A 27,104-nucleotide genomic window follows, 5' to 3' on the forward strand; every position below is an offset into this window, starting at 1 on the left:
TTCCTCCAGGGAAGCCCAAACTGTGAGGGTCAGGATGGCTTCCTGGAGGGAATGATGCCTTTGGAAGTTACTAAGCTTGACAGGAATGTGCGGACTGAGTCGAGAGAGGAGGCGTTCATGAGCAGTTCAGCTTCCACAGGTGGTTTCTTTTTTTACCTTTTTTTATTTATACTGGAGTACAGTCAACCAACAATGTTACGATAGTTGCAGGCGCACAAGGAAGGGCCTCAGCCACACATATGCATGTATCCATTCTCCCCGAGCTCCCCTTCTAATCAGACTGCCACATCACATTGAGCACTGAGATCCCTGTCCTACACAGTAAGTCCTTGTTGGCTATTCATTTTAAATATAGCAGTGTGTATATGACCATCTTAAACTCCCTAACTATCCCTTCCCCCCATCCTTAGCCCCTGGTGACCATACATTCTCTCTAGCCCTCCACAGGTACTTCCTAACCTACACCAGACCCCCCACACCTTTGCCTAACATATAGTGACACTACATTGCTTTGGTGGTGGGTTAGTTACTAAATCATGTCTGACTCTTTGCTACCCCAAGACTGTAGTCCACCAGGCTCCTCTGTCCACAGGATTTCCCAGGCAGGAATACTGGAGCGGATTGCCAGTTCCTTCTCCAGGGGATCTTCCTGACCCAGGGATCAAACCCACATTTCCTGCTTGACAGGAGGGTTCTTTACTACAGAGCCACCTCGGAAGCTTACAACTGCTTTATGGCTACGGAAATAGGTCTCCCAAAATGAGCAAACTATGGGTTTACACTACAGAAGGGTCATTTTCTAGCCATCAATTGTTCTCAAAGTGTAGTTGCTGGACCGGCATCAGCATAACCTGGGACCTTCTTAGAAATGCAAACCTTCAGACCCCTCCTGGCCCTCAGAAAGCCTGGAGGTAGCTACCAGCAAAAGGTGCTTGAACAAGCCTTCTGGGTCCTTCTGATACATGCTCAAGTTTGAGACCGCTGCTTTAGGCTTTAGAAATATGACAGAGGACGGTGAACTGTGAGCAAGGCAGGAAGACCAGCCAGACCACAGCAGTGTGGCTTCTTGCAACTTCCTGAGTTTGCTTGTGGGCATGGCACTTCTCTTTTCTAAGATTTTCTTCTCTGGCCTTTAAAACAGTGGTTAACTGTAATCCACACCTCTCATGGGTTACCATGAGATGACGTGTAGTCATGTACATGGAAGGTCTTCGTAATTGTTAAACCACCATAGAATAAATGTAAGCCAAGCAGGCAGGCAGCTTTTAAAAAGCCAGCAGCCGTAGCAGGAGAACTGCTTGACTGGAGGTTCCAGCACATCCTCAACAGCCCTCTGAGGGTCTAAACAGCTGCTGGGGATCAGCCCCACACCTCAGCAAATGCAACTGCCATCTGTCTGCCCTTGCCAGCATGCACAAGAGCCCCTTTTCTCCTTTGCCTGCAGCCTCCTAGGACTGGGCTCTAAGAGCAGGCAGTTGCTTCTGTCTCGAGTCCTTCCTGCATTAGGACTACAGACAGTGATGACTTACAAAGGGCATGTTTTAAAGATGTCTGGCTCCCCAGTGTTCTCACCGCACTGACTTTTTAAACGCAGTGGTGAAAAGAGAAAGGATGGGGATGGGGAGAGGAAAGGGGGAAGGAGAAGAAGGCTGGCCCAACTGCCCATGACCTGCAGGCTCCCTTTGCTGGTCTCAGCCTGGCTTCCTCCACGCCTGGTGTGCCACATGTGAGAAAAGAAGGGGTAATTAGGTCACAGATGGAGCAGGGTCTAAGGATCGGAGGAGGAGGCTTGATTCACATCTGGGCAAGCAGTTTCCTCATGCCTCCTCCCTGTTTACAGAACAAAAGCATGTAGCCTCCAAACAATCCTGAGCCCTGCTGGGAAGGGCTGCCAGGGAGCTCTGCTAGGGAGAAGAGCCCAGCACATGAATATCAAAGAGTTCTCCCTCCTCTGCAGATGGACTGTCAGCGTTCAGCTTCATCTCCGGGAATCCCTATTGGCCTTTGAGGCGGAGAGCTGCAGAAAAGCATATTAGCTTAAAAAAATACAGTTCAACAGGGCATGATGGAACCAGCATATTTCCCTGGCAGTTGCTTGCATGCTGGGGAGGAAAGGCAGATTTCCCTCACTACCTGCATCTATTGTAGCACCAAGGTTTCTGGGAAAGAAAGAGCGCCAAGCACGAAGTCTTGCCTTACTGTGGATTTTTTTTTTTTTTTTCAAATTTAAAGCCTGAGAAGTGACACCAGTTTGCAAAAGAGGAGAGATCTCTACAACTGATGTATTTTCTTCTACAAAGTCAGATGAAATGACCTCCAAATCACTACTGATTCTGAAATTCAAGCATCCAAGCAATTCTATTTGCTAGCAAATCGGGAAAACTATAGTCCTTCAGCACAGAGTTACAATTCTAAGCACAAAATTCTGGGAAGTACTTTTTTTTATTGGGGTATTGCCTTATAGTATTGTACTAGTTTTTGCTGTATAACCAAGTGCATCAGCTATGTGTATACTGACTCAACAATGGCCATAAAAATGGAAAAGGCCAGTTTTCATTCCAATCCCAAAAAAGGGTAATGTCAAAGAATGTTCAGACCACCGTACAATTGAACTCATTTCACATGCTAGCAAGGTAATGCTCAAAATCCTTCAAGCTAGGCTTCAACAGTATGTGAACCAAGAATTTCCAGATGTACAAGCTGGATTTAGAAAAGGCAGAGGAACCAGAGATCAAACTGCCAACATCCACTGGATCATAAAAAAGCAAGGGAATTACAGAAAAGTATCTACTTCTGCCTCACTGACTACACTAAAGCTTTAGACTGTGTGGGTCACAACAAACACTGTGGAAAACTCCTAGAGATGGGAACACCAGGCCACCTTACCTGCCTCCTGAGAAACCTGTATGCAGGTCACAAAACAACAGTTAGAACCGGACATGGAACAACAGACTGGTTCAAAATTGTAAAAGGAGTACGTCAAGGCTATATATTGTCACTCTGCTTATTTAACCTGTATGCAGAGTACATCAAGCAAAATGCTGGGCTGGATGAAGCTCAAGCTGGAATCAAGAATGCCAAGAGAAGTATCAATAACCTCAGATATGCAGATGACACCACTCTTGCTGCAGAAAGTGAAGAGGAACTAAAGAGCCTCCTGAAGAAGGTGAGAGAAGAGCGTGAAAAAGCTGGCTTAAAACTCAACACTCAAAAATCTAAGATCATGGCATCCAATCCCATCATTTCATGGCAAATAGATGGGGAAACAATGGAAACAGTGACAGACTTTATTTTCTTCAGCGCCAAAATCACTGTGGATGATGACTACAGCCATGAAATTAAAAGACACTTGCCTTGGAAGAAAGGCTATGACCAACCTAGACAGTGTATTAAAAAGTAGAGACATCACTTTGCCAACAAAAGTCCAGACAGTCAAAGTTATGGTTTTTCCAGTAGTCATGTAAGTATGTGACAGCTGGACCATCAGGAAGGCTGAGCACTGAAGAATTAATGCTTTCAAGTTGCGGTGTTGGAGAAGACTCTCGAGGGCCCCTTGGATAAAGGAGATGAAACCAGTCAATCCTAAAGGAAATCAATCCTGAATATTAATTGGAAGAACTGATCCTGATCCAATACTTTGGCCACCTGATGCAAAGAGCCGACTCATTGGAAAAGACCCTGATGCTGGGAAAGATTGAAGGCAGGAGGAGAAGGGGATGACAGAGAATGAGATGGTTGGATGGCATCACTGATTCAATGGACATGAGTTTGAGCAAGCTCTGGGAGACAGTGAAGGACAGGGAAGCCTGGTGTGCTGCAGTCTACAGGGTTGCAAAGAGCTGGACACAACTGAGCAAGTGAACAACATACATATGCTCCCTCCCTCTTGAGCCTCTCTCTGACCCCCACCCCATCCCACCCCTTTAGGTCATTGCAGAGCACCGAGCTGAGCTCCCTGTGCTTTGCAGCACTTTCCCAGTAGCTCTCTATTTCACACGTGGCAGTGCTGTACCTACACAGTCCCAAGCCCCCATCTCATTCCAGCCCTCCTCCCCACCACCTTGTCCCGGTCTTTTCTCTCCACCTGCATCTCTATTCCTGACCTGCAGATATGTTCATCTTTCCCACTGTTCTAGATTCCCCATACATATGTTCATATACAGTATTTGTTTTTCTCTTTCTGACTTACTTCACTCTGTATGACAGTCTCTAGGTCCATCCACATCTCTACAAGTGACCCTATTTCATTCCTCTTAATGGCTGAGTAATATTCCATTGTGTGTATCTACCACTTCTTCTTTATCCATTCATCTGTCAACAAACATAATAGGTTGCTTCCATGTCGAGGCTACTGTAAACGGTGCTGCAGTGAACACTGGGCTGCATGTGTCTTTTCTCAATTATGATTTTCTCAGGGAAAATGCCCAGTAGTGGGACTGCGGGGACATATGGTAGTTCTATTTTAGTATTTTAAGGAACCTCCATACTGTTCTCCAGGCTTCCCAGGTGGTGCCAGTGGTAAAGAACCCACTTGAAATAGAGGAGATGTGAGAGAGGTAGGTTCAATCCCTGAGTTGGAAAGATCCCCTGGAGGAGAGCATGGCAACCCACTCCAATATTCTTGCCTGGAAAATTCCATGTACAGAGGAGCCTGGAGGGCTACAGTCCATGGGACACGACAGCAACTGAAAACACACTGTTGTCTGTACCGACTGTATCAGTTTACAGCCCCACCAACAGTCCCAGAGGGATCCCTTTTCTACACACCCCCTCCAGCATTTATTGTTTGTAGATTTTATGATGATGGCCATTCTGACAAGTGTGAGATGATATCTCTCTGTATTTTTGATTTACATTTCTCTAAGTTACAACCAACCTGCTGCTGCTGCTAAGTTGCTTCAGTCGTGTCCGACTCTGTGCAACCCCAGAGATGGCAGCCCACCAGGTTCCCCCGTCCCTGGATTCTCCAGGCAAGAACACTGGAGTGGGTTGCCATTTCCTTCTCCAATGCAGGAAAGTGCAAAGTGAAAGTGAAGTGACTCAGTCGTGTCTGACCCTCAGTGACCCCATGGACTGCAGCCTTCCAGGCTCCTCCGTCCATGGGATTTTCCAGGCAAGAGTACTAGATTGGGGTGCCATTGCCTTCTCCATATGACTAACCTAGATAGCATATTGAAAAGCAGAGACATTACTTTGCCAACAAAGGTCCGTCTAGTCAAGGCTATGGTTTTTCCAGTGGTCATGTATGGATATGAGAGTTGGACTGTGAAGAAAGCTGAGCGCTGAAGAATTGATGCTTTTGAACTGTGGTGTTGGAGAAGACTCTTGAGAGTCCCTTGGACTGTAGGAGATCCAACCAGTCCATTCTGAAGGCTATCAGTCCTGGGTGTTCATTGGAAGGACTGATGTTGAAGCTGAAACTCAATACTTTGGTCACCTCATGCAAAGAGTTGACTCACTGGAAAAGACTGATGCTGGGAGGGGGCAGGAGGAGAAGGGGACAACAGAGGATGAGATGGCTGGATGGCATCACCAACTCAATGGACATGAGTTTGAGTGAACTCCGGGAGTTGGTGATGGACAAAAGGCCTGGCGTGCTGTAGTCCATGGGGTCACAAAGAGTCAGACATGACTGAGCAACTGAACTGAACTGAACTGAATAATTAGGGATGTTGAAAACAGAACAACTCTATGTAAAGGAATGAAGTTAGAACACTCCCTAATACCATACACTAAAATAGACTCAAAATAGATTAAAGACCTAAATGTAAGACCAGATACTACAGAACTATTAGAAGGAAAAAGGAAGAACACACTTTGATATAAATCATAGCAAGATCATTTTTGACCTACTTCCTAAAATAATAAAAACAAAAATAAACAAATGGGACCTAATTAAGCTTAAAAGCTTTTGCGCAGCAAAGAAAACTTTAGGCAAAAAGAAAAAGCCCTCAGAATGGGGGAAAAAAATATTTGCAAACAAAGCAACTGACAAGGGATTAATCTCCAAAATACACAAACAGCTCATGCAGCTCAATATCAAAAAAAAACCAAACAACTCAATCAAAAAATGGGCAGAAGACCTAAACAGACATTTCTCCAAGGAAGACATACAGATGGTCAAGAGGCACATGAAAAGATGCTCTGGGAACTATTTTTTACCTAATTCCTGAGATTGTTCTCAGGTACTGAAGCCTTTCAGCTCAACAGTAGAGCCTGGTCCAAGTTCCAGAAGCACAGATCACAATGGTATTATACTTTGAGCTCTCAGGTTCTGACTAGAGGCCAAAGGAAGAGAGGGCAGACACCACTGTCACCCAGAGGAGAAAAGATGAACCATTCCCTTTCTTATGGCTCTACACAAATTTTGTAGATTGATTTAGAGCCTGTAAAATTAGCAAGAAAGGAGGGCAGGAGAGGCTGTGCCCCTGGCCTTCTGGCTCAGTACAGATGGCTCTCAAATATCACTGGCCCTGGCATTCCAGCCAAGAAAGACCAAGAAACGGGAGAACAATCATGCAGGGAAAGAATAGCTCAAGCCCTGTGGGTTTATAAACACAATCTCTCTTTCCTTCTTTCTGGCATTCTCCTAAGCCTGCCGCTACAAGCTTTCATATTTTTTATTCGTACAGATGCCAGTTTAGCTCAGGGAACAAAATAAAGCACAGTTCTCAATTAAATAGACTCTGCAAACTGGAAGTTCATGTTTGGCCAGAGTCTTACCCACACTAAGCCGAGGTCTGCAACCAGGGAATCCCATTTAGCTTTTCTTTGTGTTTCACTTCCAGTGTAAGAGGATCAGGGCTGACACATTATATCCAGTTGGAAGGATTTTTGAAATCTGTGTACAAGAGCACAATGTGAAACTGTAGAAATTCAGTCCTGATCATCTCACAGCAATGGGACTGCAAATAAAGAGATCATGCTTCTTCAAGATCTCAAAACAGATCACTGATGGGTATTCAAATATCCAGTAATCTCTCATGAGTCCTCTCCCTGGGCAGCCCTGCATTAGATTCTCATATGATAGAGGCAGGAATTGCCCATAAAGTGCAAGGTTCAGGTTCAACAAGATCCCCCCACTGCCACAAACAGAATTCAGGATTTGCTGGGAAGACAGCAGGTAAATATGTCAAGGATGCATGAATCTCCTAGGAGGGAAAAAAGGTCAAGGACTTGGCTGCCTTTCTTTCTGAGGCTGAATGTTTTTAATATAAATTTATTATCATGCCCTTAATGTCCATCAAGAGGGTGGGAGAATAGAGCCAATATCCGGAAAATGTTTAGTATTAGTTGCTCAGTTAAACACATGGAGCCTGATGAATGGACAGGGTGGTTCCAGCAGAGCGGCCTCTGTAACCCATTCAGAGCACATCATGATGGACCCACCCAGGCTGAGCTCACCTCTGGAGCTCAATTCTCCTGCTCATGTAATTGTCCCTTTCCCAAGGACTGCCTGCTCCCATTTGTGGATTCCTTCTCTTGCTGCCTGTTATAGGAACTTTCTTTTCTTAAGCTTCCTTGCCTTCTAACACTCTAAGTTTCCCAAACACACACACACAGGCACACATACACACAGACACAGACACACACACACAGACACACACACACACAGACACATACACAGACACACACACACACAGACACACACACACATACACACACCCCTTTCCTTTTCTTCCCCCACCCCTAGTCTTTCAGCTGAACAGGTCATCGCAACATTGCATTCATCATTTTCCTAGAAGGGTTGGGGGTGGTTGGGATCCATAAGACCAAAAAGGAATGGACATAGAAGAGTGAAGGGACAGAGATTATTTAATAGCTAACTGCAATAATCCATGTGTTAAGATGAGTGTGGCTTGGACAAGAGTTGAGGTAGTGGACACAGAGAGAAAGATTCAGACTCACGAAGGACTTGGAGGGTTTGCTCTCAGGTGCTGGGTGAGAGGGAAACTAAAGAATCATGATGACTCCAGCATTTTCATTCTGAGCAAGCAGGTGGATTGGTGGTGCCATCTGAGAGATAGAGAACTGGGAATAATCACACATCATAACCTATTTTGTACCTTTCAGCTGGTGAAGCAGGACATTTCAGTTAAACGAAATCAATTGAGGAACTAGTATGTGCCAGATATTATGAAGAGGTTAGACTCAGAAAGACCAAGAAATTTGCTCAAAATCCCTAACTGCCTGAATCAAAAAAAAAAAAGGTCATTTTTTTCTTGTATCTAGTCATCTACTGAACATTTGATTGATGCCAACCATGTGCCAGATACTGGAGGATCTAAAAGATACTAGAATCAAAGATATACCTGGGACTGAGTATACGCTAGTATTACCATTATTCATATTTGAGGAGCTAATACTCTAGTGGACAAGACAAAGGCAAAAACATAACTATGGAAATCTTTGGGAGAGCAACATTAGAAGCTGCACAGGACACTTTGGCAGTACCAACGAATACTATTTGACCTCCCCCGCAGGGGCTCTGTGTACTTCTCATGCCAGGCTACTCTCTCTCTGCCCACTGTACCTGCCACTGGGCCAAGGGCACCCAGCTCAGCTATAGCAGACTTGAAGCTGTAACTCAGTTATAGGATTCCCATTTGAGACTTTCTACATCGGAGACATTGCTGTATGGAACCAAGCCCTCACATCCCAATGCAGAGTGAAAACCTAGGCAACCCCAGAGTTATCTCAACGACCTGAACTTTCCACGTAGGAATTCAGTATTTCTTTTCCACTAGCATGCTGGTGTCTGCGTGACTGTGACTTGGTGGTAGAGAAAACTGCTGACTTAATTCTCTCTCATTAGACGACACAAGGTGGAACCAGACTGTTAGGATCCTGGACAACTATAAAGCACATAAAAGGTAGATGGCCATGCTGGTAACATTACACTCGGGCTGAGTATCAGACGCTGTTCTAAGGACTTTTCCTAGCTAATCTTACATTATCCTCATAACAATCGCATGCCGTCACTAAAATGATGAGCCATATTTTACACAGGAGGGGGCCAAGAGCAACTGAGGCCATAAGTGCTAGATCCAGGATGGGAATGAGGCAGTGTGGCTGCAGAGCCTGTTTCAAGAAGAAGCACCAGGGCACAGCGGGGGAAGAGGAGGGTGGGACGAACTGAGGACGTCACGTTGACATATATCCATGCTAAGTCGCTTCAGTCGTGTCCAACTCTGTGCGACCCCATAGACGGCAGCCCACCAGGCTCCCCCGTCCCTGGGATTCTCCAGGCAAGAATACTGGAGTGGGTCGCCATTTCCTTCTCCAATGCATGAAAGTGAAAAGTGAATGTGAAGTCGCTCAGTCGTGTCCGACTCCTAGCGACCCCATGGACTGCAGCCTTCCAGGCTCCTCTGTCCATGGATTTGCCAGGCAAGAGTACTGGAGTGGGGTGCCATTGCCTTCTCTGGACATATATCCAGGGCCATGGGCAAAAAAAGAGAGCTAGTGGGCAGCTGCTGTAGAGTACAGGGAGCTCAGCTCGGGGCTCTGTGATGACCTAGAGGGGTAGGAGGGAGAGGCGGGTGGGAGGGAGGCTCAGGAGGGACAGGATCTATATATACTTGTAGACGGTCCACTTTGTCGTACAGCAAAAGTAATACAACATTGTAAAGCAATTATACTCCAATTAAAAATAAATAAAGTTAAATGAAGAGGCACCGTGTTGACCCTCATGCTTTGCGTCCCTCCACAGGCCAGCACTTGCATCCAGGCCAGTGTCTGCCCTGAGAAGCAGAATGCCCCACATGCCCTACCTCCTGCCCAACTCGACCTCCGTCCCCCCTTGCCACCCTCCCTCTCACCCTGTGCAAACGCTCCCCATCAAGCTGTTTCAATTCGCATAACTGCCCTGTGTTTCTCTGCACAGACTTGACTGACACTGTCCAGAAGCCTGCATAAAATAACGGCTTCTTCATAGATACCAGGAACCTTCTCCTTTTTGCTGCCAGTTTCCCACTGTTCAGCTGCCCATCCATCTGCTGATAAAATACAATAATGTGATTTATCTCCAAGCACGCAGAAACACCTCAACAAATTAGATTTACTTATCTTTTAAAAAAAGTGTTGTTTGGGGTTTTTCCAAAGTGTCCTTTATACACTACTGTCCTCATGATAAGTTGAGGCGACTTTGAGCAAAAAGAAAGAACTTCATTTACACTTACTCTCCCATCTGATGCAAAGAAAGATTTATTTGTCTGTCCCATATTCTCACTGAAGCCCTTGCTAAGAGGCTCCAAAGAGCAACTGTCTCTTTCCCCTTCTGCTTCTGTCTTAACCATGGGTTCATCTTCCAGGGAGAGGGACTCAAGGACCAAGTAAGTGGGCCTTCTTTTCCCTCTTACCTTACATCTATCATGCTTAGGATTATAAAGATAGTAATAGCTCAAAGTGTCCTACCATTTATTCCCAGCCTTTCTCAGCCTTTACCCCCATCCCTCTACAGCTCCAAATCTCACCCAGATTCTTTCTCAAGCACCCTTTGGAGTTCATATGTCATTCTAGCCAACCACTACTTTACTTTCATTCTTTTTCCTCAGTGGTTCCCAAACCACCTTCCCTTGGTTATTCCTGACCAACGCAGCCTTCTCCGTTGTCCCATCCTAAAGAAGGGATGCTCTTCCAGCAGCTCTGCTTATTTCAGGGCATATTTCATGGTTTGGTTGCAGGGCTACAAAAGGATTGTTTTAGATCTGAGTAGAGTGAATTACTGTTCTCTTCCTGCTGCTTTGCCTACTCTGACGATTCTTCTTCCATTACAAGCAAAATCCCCTCCTCCCATGCCCCCAGTTCCAATCAGCTCTGCCCTTTACCTATCCCCTGGTTGGAGCCTGATTATTTGCACATCCAGAATAATCTGGTTATCCTGGACAGCTTCACCATCCACTTGGATGCTCAATCTCCCTAACCTACACCATGCACATGGAAAACTCAGCCCAAATCGGGATGTCCTGACCTCCTCTAGGAAAAAATTTCATTTTATTCCCACTTTGGGGATCTTCTCTCATGGCCACATCTTGGATTTTCTTTATCTAGAACTGTTAAAGCTCTCATTTCTAAGTTCAAAGGTCATATCCTTACTACTGCTGCTACTGCTGCTGCTGCTGCTGCTGCTGCTGCTAAGTCGCTTCAGTCGTGTCCAATTCTGCACGACCCCATAGACGGCAGCCCACCAGGCTCCCCCATCCCTGGGATTCTCCAGGCAAGAACACTGGAGTGGGTTGCCATTTCCTTCTCCAATGCATGAAAGTGAAAAGTGAAAGTGAAGTCGCTCAGTCGTGTCCGACTCTTAGTGACCCCATGGACTGCAGCCTACCAGCTCCTCCGTCCATGGGATTTTCCCGGCAAGAGTACTGGAGTGGGGTGCCATTGCATATCCTTGCTAGCTTAGTCCTTCTCTCCCACTAGCCAAGACTTCTTCCACGTCTTTTCTCTGCAGTAACTTGATCTTCTGCAGACCATGATCTTTTCTCCTTTCATTTTTTATATCTATGGCCCTGGACCACAGGGTCTGTCATTTCAGTGAAATTTTTCTTTATATCCTCATCCTTACTCTCCCCATCCTTCTACTGTACCCTCCAGGCCAACATGCATGGTCCCACGTATGATGATGGATACAGGAGATTTAGAAAGAGAAGGATAAGTTGAGCTCCACCCAACCTAATTATAATCTTAAGGGCTACAGAATTCTTGGCCCCTTCTTCAAAAATCTGCCTCACTCAAAGCTTCTACAAAGAAAGCCACTGGTCTTCTTCCTCAACCCCCATTGTCAACTGTACCAAGTTGGGCTCCTGACCCTGTAACCACACCCAGGAGATGACCTATGAGGTAACCTGGTATAAAACACACTGCTCAAACCAGGACAAGCTAAGTTAATCCAATTTGTATTCTCAGGAATTTGAGTTGTGAAATACAGAGAAATCAAGCAGTCATAACAGGGAATAAGGCAATCTAATAAAGAGAAAGCTGAGCGCAGAAGAATTGATGCTTTTGAATTGTGGTGTTGGAGAAGACTCTTGAGAGTCCCTTGGACTGCAAGGAGATCCAACCAGTCCATTCTAAAGGAGATCAGTCCTGGTGTTCATTGGAAGGACTGATGCTAAAGCTGAATCTCCAATACTTTGGCCACCTCATGCAAAGAGTTGACTCATTGGAAAAGACCCTGATGCTGGGAGGGATTGGGGGCAAGAGGACAGGGGATGACAGAGGATGAGATGGTTGGATGGCATCACTAACTCGATGGACATGAGTTTGAGTAAACTCTGGAAGATCGTGATGGACAGGGAGGCCTGACGTGCTGCGGATCATGGGGCTGCAAAGAGTCAGACACGACTGAGCGACTGAACTGAACTGAATAAAGAGAAAAACAAATTCTGCAAAGTCCTAATGTAGATCAAGGGCCTTGGGGAGCCACAAGGGCCAAAAACAAGGTGAAACTTTAGGAAACAGAAATTTCAACAAAACACAAACTCTAAATATACTATTCATTCTTTATATTAGAAAACTTAAACTCATTTTTAACTCTTTTCTCTCTCTTTTGAAACACCTTTTTATTTTGTTTATTTATTCAGATCACAGCATACAGCACACAGGATCTTAGTTCCCTGACCAGGGACTGAACCAGTGCCCCCTGCATTAAAAGGATGGAGTCTCAACCACTCAACCACTAAAGAAGTTCCAACTCTTCTCTCTTCTTTATGCCTCTTATCCAACTGGTCACCAAATCCTATCAGTTCTGCCTGTGAATTCAACCCCTCCTCTTTCATCTGTCACTGTTCTTCCAAGGCTGCTCTCTTTCAGATGAACTTTATCTAAGAGGCTTCCAACTGGACTCGCAGCCACTGATCTCTCTTCCATAACCTCCACATTGCCCCTAGAGCTGTCTTTTAGAAAACAAATTCGAATTTTTCCTTCTATCTTTAACATTCGTATGTTGAAGCTCTGATCCCAAATATGACTGCATTTAGTGGTGGGGCCTTAGGGAGGTAAAAAGGTTTAAATGAGGTCGTGAAGGCATAGCCCTCATAATGGGATTCATGTCCTTACTTATAAGAAGAGAAAAAGAAAAAAAGTGCTCACTCTCTCTCTCTCTGTCATGGGAGGACAGAGCAAGAAGGTGACCATCTGTAATCCAGGATGTAAGCTCTTACCAGACACCAAATCTGCCAGTGTCTTGATCTTGGATATCTCGGCTTCCAGGACAGTGAGAAATAAACTTGTCATTTAAGACACTCAGCCTATGGTATTCTGTTCTAGCAGCCCAAACTTACTAAGACAGTGTTGTGTGTGTGTGCGTGTTAAGTTGCTTTGGTCACATCCAATTCTTTGTGACCCCATGGACTGTAGCCCACCAGGCTCTTCTATCCATGGAATTTCCCAGGCAAAAACACCAGAGTGAGTTGCCAAGCTCTCCTTGAGGAGATCTTCCTGACCCAGAGATTGAACCCATATCTCTTACATCTCCTACACTGGCAGGCAGGTTCTTTACCACTAGTGCCACCTGGGAAGCCCAAGACTTGGTGCACTCCAAATGAAACTTTATTTACAAACACAAGCTTAAGCTGCTTTTGGCCCAGGGGCTGTAGATAACCAACCTCTGGCCAAACTAATACATGGGGAAAATAAAAACTACATAGGATAGCTGTGGTCATTAAATAGATAAAGGTGTAAAACTCCTTGGAGGACAGTAAAGTATGATACAGTTAAGAGAGGAGGGCTGAGAGGGTAGGGAAAGAACACTAAAGATAACCCGTCATTTGCTGAAGGGCCCACTCTGCATATTATGGCACATGACGTACAAGGTGGCACTGAATACAAGCACTCTGGAAGAAGCTACAGTCTTGCTCCTAGAGGCCAAATTTGAAATAGTACTTAAAGTCCTGTCACCTGCAGCTTGAGTTATTTAAGATTTGCTTTATTGCTTTTCAGAGCCTAAAAGGATACAGGCTGTAGCACTCAAGACTCGATTAAAACATCTGATACAATTAACCACGCAAAAAGTTTTAGACAAGGAATTCTCAGAGCTCTATTCTTTTAGCAATCAACAAAGAATAACTGGTATAACAAAGAATAACCGGTATGTCAGGCACTGTGCCAAAGGGTTGTGGATACAGAAATAAGTGAGACATCGCCTTAATGCAAGTTCATGGTTGATCTAGCAAGGAAAGCACATGTATGAAGACAATGATAGTGAAATGCAAGAATTGTTTATGAGAGAGACTCATAGAATTCTGTCATTTATTCTGCCCCCTCTTCATCTTTTAAATATTTTTTCAATATTTTTCTAGTTCTCGCTATAGTTCTAGTTCTAGCTTTGAATTCTGCCTTCTCAATGTAAAATCAAAAATGAAAACATTCCAACTCTCCTTTGCTGCTAGAACATAGGCCTGTGACTTCGTTCCCATCAACTGGACATACCTACACAAGACCTGGATTTGGAAGTGAGTTATATAGGAAGATAGGAAAGGGTACCAGGCACCCATTCAGCGGTACAGGTGGCAGCAGAGGCAGCCAGGTCTGGGACCAGGGGCACAAATTAGCTTCTTTACCAGAACCAGACCATGGCGTGTACCTAGGAACTGCTTCTAAGAAAGCGAGTCTGGAGCCCCTTCTCTAGCCTTTCCAACAACTCAGGAAGCTTCCTAGTGTCCTCAATTAATCCATCCCTGCTTAAGAGTGGATCCCGCTGTCTGCCTCTGAGAACCTGGGTGATTCGTGAGAATGCTCAGGGTTACCTGGGATTAAACAGTGCAAGAAAGCATCTCAGAGGAGTGATGTTAAAGATGAGTCGTTCTAGTCTAGTCATTTAGACTAAATGAACTCCATCTGCAAAGGGTCTGAAATACAGGACAGTATTGTTCGGGAATGATGGCAAATAAGGTTGAAATATTTGGAGCGCGAGGAAAAATGACTAGCAATGGTGCTGAAAATGTGGGCAGGGATCATGAAGGCTTCTCAATGCCTTGATAGGACACTTATATGCTATATAAGTGGTACACCACTGAATGAATTTAACCAAGAGGCTGTCAGTATCATATCTGCATTTTAGGAAGATCCTTTGGCAGCAATGTGAAGGATTCAATGCACAGAGAGAGACGAGGGCAGGGAGAACTAAAAGGATAGTATTTGCAAGTCATTCAGGTGCGAGGTAGTAAGATCGAAGTTGAAGCAGTGAAGGTTTAAAAGGGAAGAAAAGCTGATTGATTTGTTCTGCTGAGATTTTGATTTAATCAGGAGAGAAGACACACAACAGATTCACCAATACGTGGCCTCTTGGCTGGAGAAGATAATATTCCTTTAAAAACAACTAAATTGCAACCTTGCATCTCTATTTCCCCAGGGCAACGTGGCACAAAGCCAACGTGTGCAAACCCCTGTGGCCACTGTTCTGAATGTTTATGCGTCTCTAGAAATGGAGTGGGAAGCAGTGAGACAAAAAGCTTTATTTTATGACCACTGCCCAGAGCATTTCTTTCAGGAGGACAGATACCTCTGGGACAAGCTGTGAGATCAATCTTAGAAAGGTGACATAGTTGTTCATTTCCACAGAATCCCATTTTTCATGGTGTTTCTACACCCAACTTCCATCCTTGTCTGGCGCAACTTATGGAGAAATGTCCCTACCTAAGGGCGTTGCAAGTTACTAACCATACCTACTGCTGGCTTATAAAAAGTGCATGACATGAGAGTTGTGATTTAAGTTTTATCCATAACCCAGGAGACAGCATTTCAGATAGCTCTGAGAAACCACTTCAAAGAGGTTGAGGGGAAGGTCAACATATATGTATTTTGGTGAAGGGGGAGTTCATGCAATCAAGTACATATCTTTGCAGAAAGTTTCTGCTAGTCACGAGGAACAGATGTCACCATGAAGGAATTCAGCGCTTGTTTAGATATGAGATACAAGAACTGGACTTATAAAATCAGCTCCAGAAAATATCTATCTGAAGACCTGACGTGCCCCCAGTCCCCCTCCCCCACAGCACAGACTGCCTGGTTTCTGCTCTCCACCTTTAACTTCTTTCCTTGGACGCTGAAGGTCAGCAGCTGCGATAGCACACGATTTAATCCTTCCAGAGGTAGATGGCAAGTGCCCCTGGCAAGTGCCAATTTGCAGCTGACAATGCCTTCCAGCACAAGGGCTGCAGATTTCTGAACAATTTTCTTATTCACAGTAGAGGAGAAAGGAACAGGAGCCTGGACTTCCAGAACAGAAGGGTGACAAGAGAAAGTAAAGAAAGAAACAATAAAGATGGTCTTAGATGACCTTCCCTGCTACATATTCACACAATGTCCTTTTAACTCCTTCTCTCCCTGCATTTCTTTCCTTACTTTCACATAAAAATAATAGAATATTCTTCCCACTTAACAGGTTTTTAGCCATGGGCAAGGACTCTCTCTTAGCCTGAGTTCCCTTAACTTCAAGATAAGGAAAATACTAATGTCTGACAGAGATTTTGGAAGATCAGATAATGTGCGGAGGATGACAGCGCATAGTAAGCACTAAAGAAATCAATGTTTTTATGGTTATTAGCACCCAGTTAATCTTCAGTCTGCTGACACATTATGTCCAGCTATCATCTTTAATAGCTGCATAATATTCCATCGAGTAGACAATTAAAATATTTTATTTGACCATCTTCTCTTCTTTGACATAAAGGCTGTTGCCAAATAATCTCTATTAAATATAAAGTAAAATGAGCATCTTTGTTCATGCAATTCTTTTTTTGTCGGGGAGGATAGAGTTCTTAATTTCCTTAGGTAAAAAATACAAGAAATTGTGTTGCTGTGTCAAATGATTTTGACATCTTCATGGCTTCTGTACAATCCTAATTTCCCAAGTCATTCTCTGCAAGACTATTATGAATCTCTTCTCTCAATGAAACGGGCCATCAACCAAAACTTCTGACAGAATTTCAACTGCTTTTTACATCTCAGGCAAAATGACTGCAGAATTTTTACTCAGAATATAAACTTATGAAACAGCAAACTAGTCGAAGCTGCATTTTATTTGGGGCCAACTGTGTTGTACACACACACACACACACACACACACATACACACACACATACACACACACATACACACACACACATACACACACACAATGGTTCAGAAGTCTAATTCAGTCAATTCAGAATTTTGATTTCACAACTGGGGTCACTTCCTAGTTTTCCCTATTGTATTACAACAATTTATGGTTCTAGTTGCCATGTCTTAAAAATATACATAAATTTAAATAATATTAAGTGGACATTGTTTTAACATATTAACACCAAAGAAAAACTAATACATAACCAAAAATAATTGCATTCGAAAAGGAAAAAAAAATGTCACTCAGTCACGTCTGACTCTGTGTGAACCCATGGACTGCAGCCCACCAGGCTCCTCCTCTGTCCATGGGATATTCTCCAGGCAAGAAATACTGGAGTGGGTTGCCATTTCCTCCTCCAGAGGATCTTCCCAACGCAGGAATCAAACCTGAGTCTCCTGAAATGCAGGCAGATTCTTTACCGTCTGAGCCACCAAGGAACTGTCTTAATAGGGATTAGTTCTAAATGATAGGAAAATAAGGAGGATTTACCTTCTACAGTCTTTTCAGAGGATATATGTATTTTCCACAACAAGCATTCTTTTTTTTTTTTTTTTTTTTTGGTCACAATGCACAGCATTGTTTCCCGACCAGGGATGGAACGAATCCACACCCACTGTGTTACCAGCACACGGTCTCAATCACTGGACTGCCAGGAACGTCCCACCACAATAAGCATTCTTTGAAATAGATGTCCACATCCATCTGGGAGAGAGTGCAGGTGAAAGGAAAAGTTTTGATGTTTGTCAGCCTGATGTGGACACAAGACTCGGTCAGCCACTTACTGGCTAGACGGCCCCTCTGAACCTCACTCGCAACTTCACAGGGGTTCTGTGGAGAAAGTGAACAGGAACTTCCCTAGTGAGTAGTAGGCACTCAGCGACTAGTACCCTCCCCTCTAAAACGAAACTGAGAGGCTCCATCCTGGGGTGTCTCCAGCAGTCAGCCTCCTTCCTCTTGGCCAGGTGAACATCCCCCCCACTTCACTCCACAGGGGCCACCTTCTTGAAGGCTGTGCCTCAGAAGGTTTAAGAATAAGGAGCAATTACAGAACAGATACTGGGCAATCAGTTAATTAGCATTTCAGAGATAAGGAAACAGAAAATTCAAATCCCACATCGAAAATGAACAGCAGGCAGTGTCAAAAGAATGCACCTCATGAAAGGCTCCATTCAGAGCCTGAGGAAGCCCAGCCACCCCGCCGGCCTGCTCTTCTGCTTCCTTCTCTCCTCTCGCTAAAGTCTTTAACATCCTTTCCCTCCCCTTCACCTTCCCTAACTCTGTACTGTCTCTTTTCCCGCTTGCCCACATTCCCTCTTCCCAGATTTTTTTCTATATTCCTCTAGTTTCTCTCCCCTTGATTCACTGAGCCACTGAGGGTTATATTCTTTATTTCAATACCAAGGGAATGAAGCCTTTGATTTTGGTACTCAAAAATGTTTCATAGAGCCTTTTAGTTTAACAGATGTCTATAACATGAAAGAAGTATTTTATTTGAGTCAGTGGAAAGTCACAGAAGGAAAGTTTCCCCAGTGTGTTAGTGTTGATGCTGGATATTTCAAGCCTGCCAATTTGCTCTGTGAGCTTGATTTCCAGATACATGAGCAAGAAAGCCCTGAGACTATTCTCAGGATTTCCCAAAGGACTAACCCAGGAGACACAGAAGGGACTAGCCACCCTCCACTTCTGGAAGATTCTGTCACAACTCTTGCCACAGTTTAAGGGGCTTTAGTCAGGGTAATAGACTGTCTCTTCAGACCCAACCAGCCTGGCTGAGGCCCAGAAGGCTGGGAACGATAGGAATCAAGGGAAGTGGCTCACAGCAACCACATGCACGACCCTCTCTGATGGTGAGCTCAAGCCCTCCCTGCCCACATTGTGGGCAGTGAAGGGAGTGGCAAGGCTCACAGTCCCTTCTGTTCTCAGGTGATCTGCTGTCTTCTGATCAGATCTAAATTAAGAACACATAATGGCTGGTGTATTCCATGGACTTCAGACCGCACGGGTTGTTAGCTGCCGTTTGCAGTAGAAAAGACAGTGATGGGCAGAGAGGTAAGATCACCACATAAAAGTACATTTTTAGGACAAGATTTCCCTGGTGGTCCAGTGGTTACAACTCCACACTTCCCCTGAAGGAGGGCACGAGTTTGCTCCTAGTTGGGAAACTAAGACCCTGCAGGCTGCATGGCACAGTCAAAAAAAAAATTTTTTTTAAGTAAATTTTTAGAAGAAAATAAGTCTCTGACCTTTATCTTTTCCTGAGACGTCTCTTTGGAATTCTCTTTGGCCTGAACTTTGCTTCTTGCATACTAAAGGTCAATAGACACATCATCCTAGATACTTAGAATAAGAGATGCAAACGTGTGTGTGTGTGAATATTTGTATTCCAAGTAGTCAGAACAGCCTATTAGAACCCCTGCTCTTTCAAAAGAACCCAATAGTATAGACCACAGTTCACAAGAAGAGCTCTGCCTTGCTGAGCAGTCATACTCCAGCTCCTGAAATCTGGTCTGAACCTTGATTCCACCAGCTCTGATGACAGGGCAATCCAGACTTCCTCCCCTCAGATCCAGTCCCACTTACAACAATCCTCTAGAATGTGAACTGGAGCAACCTCAACTCGACTCAAGCTCTCCAGGCTTTGGTATCCTGCACCTACTTGCTGCTTCCCAATGACCAGGAGGCCCTGCTCTGGCTTGATCCTCCGACGTCAGCACTGGCCATCTGGTGCTGGGCCTGTCTTGACACAAGACTGAGAAAGAAGAGTATGGAAAGCACTATCTCAGAACTCTTCTGGGAAGACAGAGGTCCCCGATGGTCAGCCCACACAGCCCAGTCATGAGCACGGGTGCCGAAGGCCCCTCAGCCTGGAAACCAGAACAAAAGGAAAGGGGGAGACGCTGAGCAGCCAGCAGATTAGGGCTACGGCACAGTCACCAAGCAGACAAACAGACAGGCGAGGTCACGTGTCCAACACGGCAGACTCACCGTGGAGACTACCCCAAACAAAACCGAATGTGGACATACGTGTGCGCACACACACAGGCACTCACATCACGATGACGACAGCAGGAATTAGTTGGACAAACGCCCATGGAAAGCTGAGTCCCTGGAGGAGCAGTTAAGACCACATGTTCAACTTCCAGAACAATCTCAGCAAAAACTTGTCAGAATCTTGAGTTTGTTTCTGCTTTTGAGGAAAGCTGTTTCCTCACATAATGGGCATTGTCACTGCTTACAATAAAGCTTTGTTGTTATTCAGTTGCTGTCATGTCTGACTCTTTGTAACCCCAGGGACTGCAGCCCACCAGGCTTCCCTCTCCTTCACTGTCTCCCAGAATTTGCTCAAACTCATATCCATTGAGTCGGTGATGCCATCCAACCATCTCATCCTCTGTGGTCCCCTTCTCCTCCTGCCCTCAATCTTTCCCAGCGTCAGGGTCTTTTCCAATGAGTCGGCTCTTCGCATCAGGTGACAAAACTAACATGGTTCAAAAACTTTCAAGACAGTAGCTGGAGTCCAATTATTAGCTGATGCTGTTTTAATCCTGATGTCATTAGGCCTCAAAAAAAACCAAAAACTTCACATGAGAATAGAACCAAGCCTCTCTACTGCCATGGGACTAGCTCTTCCTGGTACCCATAGTACTTGCCCACTTACCCATAGTACCCATAGTTACTTAGCCATAGCAAGTAACCTGCTGCAGCTTCTGAGAACTTAAACTGGCAACTAAGTCAACCTCTGTGTTAATGGAAAACTCGAATGAAAGGGAAATCTCATGACCTCTCTACTTATCTCATCACTGAACAACGCTAGGAGAGTTCTGCGGGTATCGCTACTGCATTTTCTACCTTCTATTTCCTTTGTGGGTAGGGAAAATTCTCATACACACACACACACACACACACACACACACACACACATTTAAACTAAAATAAGTACTGAGATAGACTCAGCCAAATGCAAGCAGGACGTTTGCAATCCAAATAACAAAGGATTCCAGGACCCTAATCTGGCAGCAATCGAATGAGCTCCACTTTCAAATATATAGGAAATAGAAAACACAATGAACCATACTCTCCATGTTCAGTTTGATAACTTACTTAGACTCCCAGCACAGCTCTTTCCTGCTCCTCACTGGGGTAAGGCAAATGGGAGGGACACCAGCCCAAGCAGTTGGTCAGCACCAAGGAAAGATCACTTAAAATCACAACTGATGTTGTTATTGTTAGCCACTAAGTCATATCCTACTCTTTTGCAACTCCATGGACTGACGCCCACTGGGCTCCTCTGTCCATAGAATTTCTCAGGCAAGAAAACTGGAGTGGGTTGCCATTTCCTTTTCCAGGGGATCTTTCCAACCCAGGGATCAAACCCACATCTTCTGCACTGACAGGTGGATTCTTTACTACGGAGCCACAAGGGAAGTCCTAATAATCCCAATTGCTCTTCCCAATTCCCTAGGCAGAGGCTAAGTTGGAGACCTCCAGACCATCTCTCGGTGATGCCAACCTGGCTGACTTTTCCTCCAGTTTGGGAAGACCTAGCTGTTTTTCCCATTAGACTTGAAGGTGAAGCATTTAGCCTGCACGTCAGGGCCATGTGGTACAAAGACCATGCCTTCAGACACTGGACTCACGTTCCATGCAGTGAGAGGCTGCCCCTAGGAAGAGTCATCAGAAACGGAGCCCCAGGGAAGGAACAGCGGCTTCCTATTTACCATGTGGTACCACTTTCAAATACATAGGAAATAGAAAACACAATGAACCATACCGCATGCTCTCAATGTTCAGTTTGATAAGTTACACAGATGCTCAGCACAGCTCTTTCCTGCCCCTCACTGGGGTAAGGCAAATGGGAGGGATTTGCCTCCCATTTGGGTCTGGGTCTGGGTCACAGTCACTGGATGGAATGATGGGCTGAACCACCTGCTCTAGCCCTGTCCTTCTCTCCTCCTACCTCCTCCTGACCTCTCTCTGCCAAGCTCACGTTGCCAAGTTCCTACAGCCTAAATACACAAAGGGTGCCACTCCACGGTACTTGGCCTCTTTCTCTCTGGATATCGACAGCTTTGTCCTAAGTTTTAGGAGACAGTATGATAACTGTTTAAGAGTGGGGGTCTGACTATTCTAGATTCAAACCTGGCCCCTCCACTTATTAATCTGCAATCTTTAGAAGATGCTGAATTTCTCTGTGTTAAGTGTTATTTGAAAAATGGAAATAATAAGGTTGCCTCATAAGGTTGTTGTGAATGAAGCAGTTAACAGAGTTCCTAGTTCACAGTACACCATCAATAAATGGAATCATGAGTAACAGTAGTAGGGCTGCTACTTTTGTTACTGTTATTACCACAAATAAGATTTACAGCCCAGTCTTAGCTCAACCAGGCCTGGCCCATCCACAGGCAGGAAGACTGTAAAGCGTCCCCTCATTGGCTCAACACTAGGCCCATATTCCTGTGTATTCCCCAATCTTAGTATCCATAGATACTGAACCCCACCGAACAGACATCATCTTGCAACCCACAAAGAACCCATGCCCAATCCCCCAGTGCCAGGCTTTCTGTGCAGGACCCCAGTTGTCCTTGCCTACTGCATTTTGACCTTGACACCCTCTTATTAGGCTCTCAACAGCCTCTTTCTTATCCTGCTCACTCCCTCTACTTGGCTTCCTGTACTCATCACTGCCCAGGATCACCTATGATTACCTCTATTGGCCTTTCATGGACCTGATACCCAACTTCCCAGCCCCTCAAAATGATAGTAAATGAAAAGATACCAGTTACTGAGCACATACTGGGCACTGTTCTAAGAACTCTACATGAAATAATTCAATTCATCCTCCCATCAACCCTCCTGAAGTATGTACCATCATTTTTTCACTTTTACTGATGAAGTGACTGAAACACAAAGAAGTAATTTTCCTAAGAAAACACAGCTCCTAGATAGTAGTACCAGAATCAATCCTATAGAATGCACTCTGCCTGCAGAATCTATACTATAGCATACAGAAAAGCGTTAGTCACTTAGCTGTATCCAGCTCTTTGCAACATCATGGACTGTAGCCTGCCAGGCTCTTTTGCCATAGAATTCCCCAGGCAAGAATACTGGAGTAGGTTGCCATTTCCTTCTCTAGGGAATCTCCTGACCTAGGAATTGAACACAGATCTCCTGTATTGCAGGAGAATTCTTTACTGTCTGAGCCACCAAACATACAAGAAAGCCCACCTCAAAAAGGTATGTGTGTGTGTATTTTACATATATATGTATATATAATATATAATGCATAATATATAATATATGCTATTTGTATATGTGAAAATATTTGATATACATGTATGCTATGTTACATATATGTATCATATATACGATACAATATAAAGTAATGATACAAAAGGAAAAATATTTTGGAAGGTGCTGCTGCTGCTGCTGCGAAGTCACTTCAGTCGTATCCGACTCTGTACAGCCCCATAGATGGCAGTCCTAGTGAATTATAAACTTTCTCTTTTATCCAAGCATATAGGAAGTAAACAAAATATATTTACTGATTGAACAACTCCAATAACTGGAAAATCTCTTGCCCAGAGTCAAGGTCCCTGCCTTGGCATCTTGGTTCCTTCACGGACTGGATTTCCTGGACGTGAACATCCTTGTCCTCTGGATTGAGATCTGAAGGCCTTCAGACAGACCTCTCAGCAGTGACATCACCTCCTACTGGCACCCTCACCAGTATTTTCCATCACCTCCCCAGGGAGAGGTGTTTGGAACACGGGGCTTGCTGCTCCTCCAGCTCTGTTGAAATACTATTATTGACTTACAGGGCTTCCCTGGTGGCTCAGGTGGTAAAGAATTTGCCTACAATGAAGGAGACACAGGAGACCCAGGTTCAATTCCTGGGTCAGGAAGACCCCCTGGAGGAGGGAATGGCAACCCACTTCAGTATCCTTGCCTGGAGAATTCTATGGACAGAGGAGCCAGGCAGGCTACAGTCCAGAGCATCACAAAGAGCGGGACACAGCTGAGTGAGTAAGCACGCATGCATGCACATCGACATACACATAAGTTTAAGGTGCATAATGTGATGATTTGATAAATGTATATATTGCAAAGTGGTTACACATTAAGCTCAGCTTTCATTCCAATCCCAGAGAGGGGCAATGCCAAAGAATGCTCAAACTACCACACAACTGCACTCATTTCACATGCTAGCAAAGTAATGCTCATAATCCTCCAAGCTAGGCTTCAACAGTATGTGAACTGAGAATCTCCAGATGTACAAGCTGGCTTTAGAAAAGGCAGAGGAACTAGAAATCAAATTGCCAACATCCATTGGATCATTGAAAAAGCAAGAGAGTTCCAGAAAAACGTCTGCTTCATTGACTACACTAAAGCCTTTGACTCTGTAGATCACAACAAACTGTGGAAAATTCTTAAAGAGATGAAAATATCAGACCACCTTATGTGCTTCCTGAGAAACCTGTATGCAGATCAAGAAGCAACAGTTAGAACAGGATATGGAATAACAGACTGGTTCCAAATCGGGAAAGAAGTACGTCAAGGCTGTATATTGTCACCTGTTTATTTAACTTACATGCAGAGTACATCATGCAACATGCCAGGCAGGATGAAGCACAGGCAGGAATCAAGATTGCCAGGAGAAATATCAATAACCTCAGATATGCAGATGATACCACCCTCGTGGCAAAAAGCAAAGAGGAATTAAACAGCCTCTTGATAAAGGTGAAAGAGGAGAGTGAAAAAGCTGGCTTAGAACTCAATATTCAAAAAAACAAAAGTCATGGCATCCAGTCCCATTACTTCATGGCAAATAGATGGGGAAACAATGGAAACAGTGGCAGACTTTATTTTCTTAGGCGCCAAAATCACTGCAGATGGTGACTGCAACCATGAAATTAAAAGACGCTTCATCCTTGGAATAAAAGCTATGATAAACCTAGACAGCATATTATAAAGCAGAGACATTAATTTGCCAACAAAGGTTCATACAGTCAAAGCTATGGATTTTCCAATAGTCATGTACAGATGTGAGAGCTGGACAATAAAAAAGGCTGAGTGCCAAAGAACTGATGCCTTCAAACTGTGGTGTTGGAGATGACTCTTGAGAGCCCCTTGGACTGCAAGGAGATCAAACCAGCCAATCCTAAAGGAAATCAACCCTGAATATTCACTAGAAGGACTGATGCTGAAGCTCCAATACTTTGGCCACCTAATGTGAAGGGCCAACTCATTGGAAAAGACCCTGATGCTGGGCAAGATTGAAGGCAGGAGGAGAAGGGGACAACAGAGGATGAGATGGTGGGATGGCATCACCGACTCCATGGACATGAGTTTGAGCGGGCTCCAGGAGATGATGAAAGGACAGGGGAGCCTGGCATGCTGCAGTCCGTGGGGTTGCAGAGAGTCGGACACGACTGAGCAACTGAACAACAAGGTTAGTTAACCTCTTATCTTTTCACAAAATAACCATTCAAGATGTACTCTCTTAACAACTCACAAAAATATAATATAGAATTGTTAACCATCATGACCATGAAGTTTCCCTAACAACTGTGATACCGTATATCCCTTTCTGCAGACCTGACAAAGAATTCATGTGCATCATTCCATGCCTCAAATCCCAGTCTTAGACTTGCTCCAAGGCTGAAACCCAAGATCTGTCCAGGGTGGGTGTGTCTGTCATGCTGCTGTCCAGCTGTCCCAAGGGCTTTGACAGAGGCATATGTGCAATCTGCCACGTTTTACAAGCTCCTTGGAAGATACCAGGTCACTGAGTACCAGCCAACCCTTCCTATTGCTGCTTTTCTTTAGAAATAAGTCCTTTTATTTTTTATTTTCCCTTTTTTACGTTTGCTGCATGTGGGCTTGTCTCTTTGCCCCACACGTGAGAGAGCTGGGACTACTCTCTAGTTGCGGTGCAAGACTTCTCATTTGTGGCGGCGGCTTCTCTTGTTGCAAAGCCTGGGCTCTAGGCGCTGAGCTTCAGTAGTTGTGGTGCACAGGCTTAGTTGCTCCAAGGCATGTGGAATCTTCCTAGACCAGGGATCAACCTCGTGGCCCCTGCATTGACAGGTGGATTTTTAAGCACCAGACCACAGAGAAGTCCAACGATGTCCTTTTCACAGACACCATCATCACTTATTAAACACTTAGCCTCTTTACAGAGGTTTAAAATGGCAACCGCCTCCAGTACCCTTGCTGGGAAAGTCCCATGGACAGAGAAGCCTGGTAGGCTACAGTCCATGGGGTCGCAAAGAGCCAGACACAACTGAGCGACTTCACTTTCACTTTCACAATCCCAGGAACGAAAGAGCCTGGAGGGCTACAGTCCATGAGGTCACAAAGAGTCGTACACAACTGAGCAACTCTCACACATACACACAACCAGATATATATGTCACTCAATCTTCACTTCATCAGGCAGTCTGGAAAGCATTTTCTATGAACACTTAAAAAGTATATTGAAAGTATGCCTGAATGTATCATGTGATTAGAACTCAGTTTAAATTCTAACTAAAATATGCAAATAGCCAAAGCATGCCTTTAAGATGGGATATAACATTATCAGCATCTTCTCAGTCCTGTACTTATTACTCCTTGCTGGGTACAATCTAATCCAAAATCGATTCTCATCATCTAGAAATTATCAAGCAAGCTGACATAAAAACTGTCACTGGGAGGATGAATAATTTGGAGTACAAAAATAAAAAATAAAAACCACACTGAAATTATACAGCTTCTCTGGGAGAAAGATAAACACATGTTTCCAGTTGACTAGGTCTGCCTGGAACCACCCAGAGTTTGGGCAAAGATGCCAAGCACTATCTCAGCTCAATGAACATTTATAATAACAGTAATGAGACACGGCAATTAGAGCACTCTTCACGAAGAGGGCCTAATCTCCTTTAATCCTACAACAACGCTGTGACATCAGTATCATTATCCTCATTTTATAGTTCAGAGAACAGAGGTTAGAAGT

The sequence above is a fragment of the Ovis aries genome, chromosome 25, assembly GCF_016772045.2.
Source record: "Ovis aries strain OAR_USU_Benz2616 breed Rambouillet chromosome 25, ARS-UI_Ramb_v3.0, whole genome shotgun sequence".
NCBI lineage: Eukaryota > Metazoa > Chordata > Mammalia > Artiodactyla > Bovidae > Ovis > Ovis aries.